Here is an 8602-nt window from a genome sequence, read left to right on the forward strand (position 1 = left end):
TTATGTTTTCTTCTTCCTTTAATTGTTCTTGGTTTTCTATGATTTATGTGGTTTCCATTTCCTTTTCATTTTGAATCAATCCATCATCTTCTTCTCTTGAGCTTTGTGAAAGGAACCTTCACATCTAGATAGCTTGCTATCTTAATGTCCAGTGGGGATTTCACTTAACTTTCTTAATCAACTCACACCATATTCAATAATCTTAAAAAGGAATAAGATAATACTTCATCATTTGGTATCTAGAGCCTAGGTTATCTTGAATATGGTGTTTTTCATGTGCTAACCTTGTGTTGTTGTAGCTATTTTTGTATGATTCGAATCCGCTTCCATTACACACATAAAAACAGTGCTGGCAGAAAACTTGATGATTTTAAAACAATAAACTGCACCAACTCAGCGGTCCAAAAATTACGTTTATGGTGTCAAAAGAAAGCTCTTTGAGTCTAGTTTCCAGAAAAAAAAGAACCAACGCATTTGGAGTTCTGTGGAGAAAGTTATGATCAAATTAGTGAGCAAAGGTTAGATCTGCCAAGAATACGTGAATCAACGTTTCCAGGTTTTGTTGTGGCAGTTTGGCTACGGTTTTTGCACCTCTTTAAGCTCTTAAATGTGGTTGGATAACATGTCTTTGGATGCTTAGTCTTTGAGCCTCAAATCCATGAGTTTAAATGCATGATAGCTACATGTTTGTGTCTTGTGTATGTCATGTTGAGTCTTTAAATGTGCCTAACTTTTGCTTGAGTTATATGTCATATGTTAACTTGAAGTTTTCTTATTCTTGTTTTTCAAAGTATTTGAATCTTGCTTTCACTTTATGTCTTGCTTGATGTATGCTCCATGAAATTGATTTTGGCCTAAAACTTGAGGAACTAAGTGTCCAAGCCACCTAAAACTCTTTCTCACCATTTTATGAAACTAGTTGTGAAAGAAGAAAATTTTGCACCAATTTTTGTCTAACAATCGAGAGCAACCTTACTCCTTGGTGAACTAAAAGTGTGTTTTTCACTAGGTGTTATGCTACTAGTTTTCATACTTGAGAATTGGGTGATATTGGCTAATTAGTTCTATATTTTAACTTGGTTATGATCTTTCTTGGTGTATGCATGATTTAAGACTTGAAGGTGCTTGTCAAGTACTTTCCATAGAGTCTTTAAAATGTGTTTTTCTTGTTTTAGTCTTGTTAAAAGTTTTTTCTCAAACTTTTCTTCTTTAGAGTTTAGCTTTCCTTGTTTTTGTGCTTTTCTTGCTTGTCACTAGGTGTTCTTTGTTTTGTCTTACTAGTTTTTTTTCTTGAAACTCTTGAGGTGTTGTGGCCGAATCACTTGTCTTGCATTTGAAAGGTTTTGCATAAGTTTTTAAAAGTGTTTTCTTCAATCCTTTGGTGGATTTTGAGTGCTAGCCTTGCCTTGTTACTTTGGGAGTGTGATCTAAACACTTGGGTTGCATTTTGGGTTGGAATTGGTCTCGATTCTCATGTTGTCTAACCCCTAATTCATTTATTTTGTCTTGGCTTTGAGTGTTTTGTTGTAGGAATCATGGCAAGTTCATCAAATGCACCTACTCCAAACAAAAAACAATACATTGATGAGATTGTTTCGGGATTTGGAGTTGTCTAGGAAGGAGTCATTTGAACAATTGAGAAAAGAAAAGGAGCAAAGTGACCTAAGAATCCAAGAGCACATTAAAAGGCTTGAAGCTAAAGAGCAAGAAAGAGAGGCTAGGAAAATAGGGCATTCTAGGCGCAACCCATCACAAGAGAAGCAAACTCCAAAGATTCCAAGTTCTATGGAGGAAGTGATCCCAAAATCTTCCTTGATTGGGAAGCTAAAGTTGATCAAAATTTCAATGAAAATCATGTAAAGGATCAAACACAAATTGATCTAGTAGTTTTAGGATTTTTGGAGTATGTCAATACTTGGTGGCATAAAGTTTGTAAGAATTATGACCAAGGGCCACCTGTGAGTTCTTGGATGGACATTAAAACTCTTATGCGCGCTAGATTTGTTCCTCCCTCCTATAGGAATTTTGAAGCTCCAAAGGCTTCACCAAGGTCCTATGAGTGTAAATGCATACTTTAAAGAATTAGAGTCTCAAATGCGTAGGGTTGAAATAAAAGAAACTAACAAAGAGAAAATAAAAAAGATTTGTGAGTGGTCTTAGGAGAGACATACAAGACCAAGTTGAGTTGTATGAGTACTCCACTCTTGAAAATGTTTTCACACTTGCCCTTGGGATTGAAATTCAATTGAAAAGAAAAAGAAAGGCAAAGAAGAGTTATTCACCCAACCACTACTTTAGTCACTCATGGAAAGGAAAGGATAAAAAGAAACATGATAAGTTCCCTTCTAACTCTCATCAAGAACCACCAAGTAAAAGTAAGTCACCAAGTGATCACATTCACCATTCCACTTCTCAAAGATCAAGTTCCATTAAATGTTTTAAATGTTTGGGTTATAATCACATTGCTTTAAATTGCCCAACCAAAAGGACCATGATCTTAAAGAAGAGTGATGATGTTGAATGTGAACACTCATCTCCCCATTCTTTTTCAAAAGAATCTTCTTCCTCTAGTAAAACTAAAATTTTTGAGAAAGACCCTATGCTATTAAGGCGCATGATAGGTCAAGATCAAAGTGAGCTTGAGCCAACTCAAAGAGAAAACATTTTTCAATCTAGATGAAAAATTAACAAATGGGTTTGCTCTCTAATTATTGATGGAAGAAGTAGTACCAATGTAACTAGCACAAGGTTGGTGGAAAAGCTTAGCTTAGAGACCATTCCTCATGCTAAGCCCTACAAGCTTGCTTGGATAAGTAAAAAGGGAGAAATAGATGTCAATAAACAAGTCCTAATTAACTTTTCTATAGGAAGCTACAAAGATGAGGTGTTATGTGATGTTGTTCCCATGGAAGTGACACATATCTTACTAGGTAGGTCATGACAATTTGATAAACAAACTTTACATGATGGTCATACCAACCAATACATTTTCTTCATAAATGGGAAAAAAACTAGTTTACAACCTCTATCACCTCAAGAAGTTAATAAGGATAGAAATATAATAAGAAAAGATAAAGAAGAAAAAGAAAAGGGGCAAGCTTTCACTAAGGTGTTACTTTCCTATAAAAAATTCTCCCAAAGCAAGATGTGCATCACCCTTCCTTCTCTTCCCATTCGAAAAAGGAAGGCCCAAAGCACAAGCAAGAGAGGAAGAGTACTCTAGAAAATAAGGATGGCCTAACCAAAGCTAGGGGTAATATCCTTAGAAAGGATGGAACAAGAGCTCATAAAAGGGAGGAGAAAATCCTCCCCGAAATCAAGTCAAGCTCCATCTACAAAGGCTTAAAGAATTTGTGGTCAAATTCTCTCCAAGCATGGGAGGATGATGAAGGATTGACCCCAACCAAGGATGGAGGCACATGCTTAAGGAGACTAAGCATGTTTAGAAAGGAAGTTCACTAATCCTTCATCCCTTTCATTTGTGTTTGTTATTTTTGATTCCCTAAGTTGACTTAGTTGAATCAACTTTAGTTGACTTGTTGACTATAGTTGATTTGACTTAAGCCAACATGCTAATGTATGTTTATTTTCTTTGTAGGTTAATTAGGAGTAAGAAAGCAATGCTAGGTGGCGCATGGTGATTGGGGAGCATAAATGATGTGGAGGAGAGAGTAAAGCAAAGGCATAAAGCATAAAGTAAAAGGCATAAAACAAGTGTACCTATGTACCTTTGGTCTCCTTTGTTTTTAGCACACTTTGGCCACTTTTTGGAGACATATGAGACACATTCTTTGTCTCCTTTTGTGCTAGAACGAAATTAGCCTTGCACACACCATAGTTGGCTCTTTTGTCTCTCATTTTTGTAACCTTATTTGACCTAGTTTCTAGAAGCTAGGGTTAGGTTTTTGTACAGACATCCTTAGGTATCTTTTCTTTGCTTAGAGACCCCTAAACTCTTCTATATAAGGGGTGCTCCTAGACATGTAAAAGGGTTGAACATTTTGAAGTAAAAACACTTTTGTTTCTCAACCATTTGTGAGAGTTTCCTCCCTAGGGAGTGAATACTTTTAAGCCTTATCTTGCATAGCAAGTGGCGGCACACATCCACTTATCTTCAAGGTTGCCATGGCTTCTAGCCTAGCCTTGTAGTGGTGTGCTTCTCACATTTTTACCATTTCTTTCCTTTCCATTTTATGTTTTCTTCTTCCTTTAATTGTTCTTGGTTTTCTATGATTTATGTGCTTTCCATTTCCTTTTCATTTTGAATCAATCCATCATCTTCTTCTCTTGAGCTTTGTGAAAGGAACCTTCACATCTAGATAGCTTGCTATCTTAATGTCCAGTGGGGATTTCACTTAACTTTGTTAATCAACTCACCATATTCAATAATCTTAAAAAGGAACAAGATAATCCTTCATCATTTAGGTCCACTTGTTTTTTTAATGATTTACTTGACTTTTGACTACCTTAACGACTCTTGTTGGGCTTGGGCTTTGAACCTTTTGTTGGGGCTATTTAGGCATGTTTCATCAGGCACAATTTCTGTTAGATGTTTTGTTGATAAGTTAATGTTTTCCAAGTTAGATTGGGAGGAAGGTCGTGAACTTATCAATTTACTGTCATGTTATTTTCGATGTCTGCTTACTTTATGCTAGTTGTCTGAGATGTCTTTGGTGTGATAGGCAACTTGCCAGCCTGAGGTTCTAGTTGGGGGTTATGGGGTTCTAGTTTTGTTGTGACCATAAATACTACACATGATAGGCAACTTGCCAGCCTAGTCTGACTCATACTAGTGGTATGCGATTTTTCATTCTTTTTGTTAGTCTGGGAAGTTTACGGCTTACCTGGCTTTCACCATATAGTTAGTGAGGTTATCTTGTGATATGGCAATACCTGACATATATGGTCTTTATGGTACATCAGCCCCCTTAGTCTTTTGCATATGTTTTTGGTAAAGGCTTCAAAGTACTTGACTTATCTTGCAATATTGAGGTATCCGGCCTATAGTATATAAACCCCCTGCCTTTTGCATACGTTTTTGCTAAAAGGTTTTTGACCAAATGATTTTTTTTATTACGTTTGAAGAAAAATTCTTTTTTTTCTTTATTAAATTTTTTTTGAGAAAAAATCCCAATTTCTTTGGTCTATTCCTTTATAGTATGGTAGGCTCCCAACCTCAAGGAATGGTAATGATGAAGAGGTTTAAGTGAGAGACGTGGAATTTGATAAGCTACTAGAAATGGAAGGGTTTTATGTGAGGGGGTAACTGGGAATTTGTAGAGTCGCGTCGTTTAGTGATGCAAGTATGACGTTTCATAGGGTGTAATGATGACAAGGTTTAGGGGGAATGGTAAAAATCCATTGAGCAACTTCTATAAATAGAGGGCCATTTGCAAGGATTGAGCATGTGAAGGCTAGTGTCTAGCTGTGTTGCCGATATTTCCTGGTACAAAACGAGTTTAAGTGCCATCAATTCATCTTTCGTAAGGTATGTCTTGTAGTAGTTCTAGTGAGGGATTCAAAAGTGATGAGTCCATCTTCAATAGTAAGGAAGCCAAGGAGAAGCCATGCGGAATTGATGAGGCTTCCATGGAGAAGGATGAAGGTGCGAAAGCTAGAAGATGAGAGGAGAAGTGATGCGACAATGGTGTTTGGAGAAGCTCTCAAGTGAGGTTGGGCCAACACTCAAGGAAAGGGACTAGAGGAAACCAAGAAGGAGAACTCTAGCCTAAGTTGATTCACAAAAAGACGGGAGTCTGGAGTCATCTCAATAGAGTTTCTCTACTATATTCATGAATGAAAATACAAGGGTCCTAAGCTCTCTATTTATAGTTGAAAAGGATAGCCAAGTGGTATAGAAAAATGGAGGGAAAAAGGATCTAGAATGTTGTATTTGGAGCCAAAAAGAGAGCATGAGGCAAGTGTGACTTGCCACCTAAGCAAGTCATAAGGAATTTGCTTCTAGGCGCATAAGAGAAGCTTGGTGTCCAAGCTTTAAGCAAGAAGGATCTAGATCCTTTTGAAATGCGCCCTCCCTCTTGTTGGGCCAATTTCAAGCCCAACTCTTCTTTGGTCCAATTCTCTTCAAGGCCCAAAAACCTTCCAAGGCTCAATACATGGCCCAAACAAAACCCTATTCTACGAAGCCCAAAATACAAGGCCAAAAAATAAACCCTATTCTAATATTTACAAACAAAGAGTCCTACGCTAGGTCTTCACATCTTCCTTGGTCCATGTGAAGTTCATCTTGGGCCTTGTATGTGCATTGGAGGCCCATTTCTCTTGTATCCTCCTAGCCATTGCTCTTGTTGTAGGTCCCTTGGTTAGAGGCATCTCATCAAAAAGGGATATGGGTAGTCAAGGTAGCCATTCTTTGACCAATTCCTTGAGTGACTCATTATATAGAATAGGTGAAGTGGTTATGGAAATAATCCCAGATAACAGGGAGGATCTAGCTGAAGAGTTAGTTGTAACATCTCGATCGGATATTACGGGTTTAAAATAATAAAATAAAGAAATACAATTAAGCTGCAGTTAATGAAATATCATTTCCCAAAAAATGCGGGAAATTTAAAATTTTTATTACTTTCAATAATAAACCAAAATGCATAAGTATAAATAAGATTGTAATTATCCAAAAGTCCAGTAATATCCATAATTACAATTTTTTTGAAATCATAAAAACTTCATAAAAGTTCTGATAAAAATCTCCCAAGTCTAGCCCCGCTCCGGCTCTACCGCGTACACGATCATCGTCAAACACAAGCAGATAGGGTGAGCTAACAAATTACACATATATATAAATATGGCACAATTATATATATATATATATATATATATATATATATATATATATATATATATATCACACAATCACACCAAAGGAATTCCTTCCTTTGATCCCATACCACATGGCCACAACCATGTTAATCGCGTTCTACGTCTTCTAGCGATTACCTCAAAATGTCTTGCTGCTATACCTATCGGCCGCAACCGATAAAGCACGTGCGGGAAACCATGCTACAAATCATACACTGTAACGCAAGTGGAGTTCCCATATACGAACATAGTTCATAACGTCCCAAGACTACCAAATTCGTCAGCTAATTACTGAGGAGGGCAATCTTTTTGGACCCATCCGTACTGGCCACAACCCGCACACTCACACCAGTAACACTCGCCAACCCGAGCTCAACTCAAGGGTTCCTCGTGTTCATCCGCCATCCCAAGACAACTCAAGAGTGTAAATAGTGAATCTTTTAATTCATAAAATAAGTCCCAAAATCATAATTTTGGAAAGGGATATTAAATGCACCCCCAATTTTCATGTTTACACCTCCTTTCTGCAATTGGACTATCTATTTCTGAAAAGGGATATTTCTGGAGCTAACTGCACCTCTAGTTTTCATGTTTACACCTCCTTCTGAAAGTGGACTTTCTATTTCTGAAAAGGGATATTTCTAGAGCTAACTGCACCTCCAGTTTTCATGTTTACACCCCCTTCTACAATTGGACTTTCTAACTATGTTCTGTACCCCTTCTTTTTACTAATTTGCAATTTAAACTCAAGTCCACCAGATTACGCCACGTGGCAATCCTCCACATACTAAATTCACCAATTAAAACATGCCACGTCCTTAATCCTCCACTCCCTAAACTAACCACTCAAAACATGACACCTCATCACCTTCTCTTCTTCACACAATCAGAAACCCTAACCCTAATCTCCTTCTCCCTCACCATCACCATGTCGTAGTTATCATCCTCCACGACAGCCACCAAGTTTGACTGCAACTTCTCACGCCAGAATGCTGCCACCCGTTGTGCTCGTGCCGGACTACAGCCACCACGTTGCACCCTCGTCGGAAAAGCGGCCACCACCATGACAGTACCACTCGTGCTCGTGCCTGCATTCAACGTGACTGCACTCGTTGGAACAACAACCACCATCTTCTCTAATGCCTCTTGTTGCCACCAACACCTGCTGCTGCGTCTTCTTCATCACGCCTATATCGCACCTCTGTCTTCCTCCATCATCATGCTGCCACCACTGTTCGCGCTCACGCCAGAACCACACTGCAGCACCATCGGAGATAGCAAGATCTTCCTCTTCGTACGTGCACCTTCATTCACGTCGCCAACAACCACCATTTTTCTCCTTCACCGTGAGGAAACCGTGACCTGTGAACGTGGCGTCCAACATTCACGGACCTTGGGTCTGCAGTCATGAGTACCACATTTTCCGCTGCAATGCATGCCTTGCGCGATTAGCACCATAACAGCAGCAAGCGCGCCGCCGAACACGTCCTCCATCGGAGAAATAATGGCCATCGTCGGATCTGCGAAACACACCTTGCGATAACCCTCACGACAGCCAAACCCTAATTACAGAAAGAGAATTCTGACTTGAGTGAGAGACTGCTCTGACACGTGGCAGCCTCTCACTAGACAGTCAAAGAGTCAACACTGGTCAACCAGTCAACTCTGGCCAAAGCGGGTCAACGTTGGTCAAACAGGCTATTTTACACTATTTTTGGTAGGTGGTTCCTCTGTAGGAACCCTAAATGGCCTAGAAAAGGAAGGTATCATCTGACGGTAGTTC

This window comes from Vigna unguiculata, chromosome 1 (genome assembly GCF_037176805.1).
Source record: "Vigna unguiculata cultivar grain cowpea cultivar isolate G323 ecotype 2 chromosome 1, ASM3717680v1, whole genome shotgun sequence".
Taxonomy (NCBI): domain Eukaryota; kingdom Viridiplantae; phylum Streptophyta; class Magnoliopsida; order Fabales; family Fabaceae; genus Vigna; species Vigna unguiculata.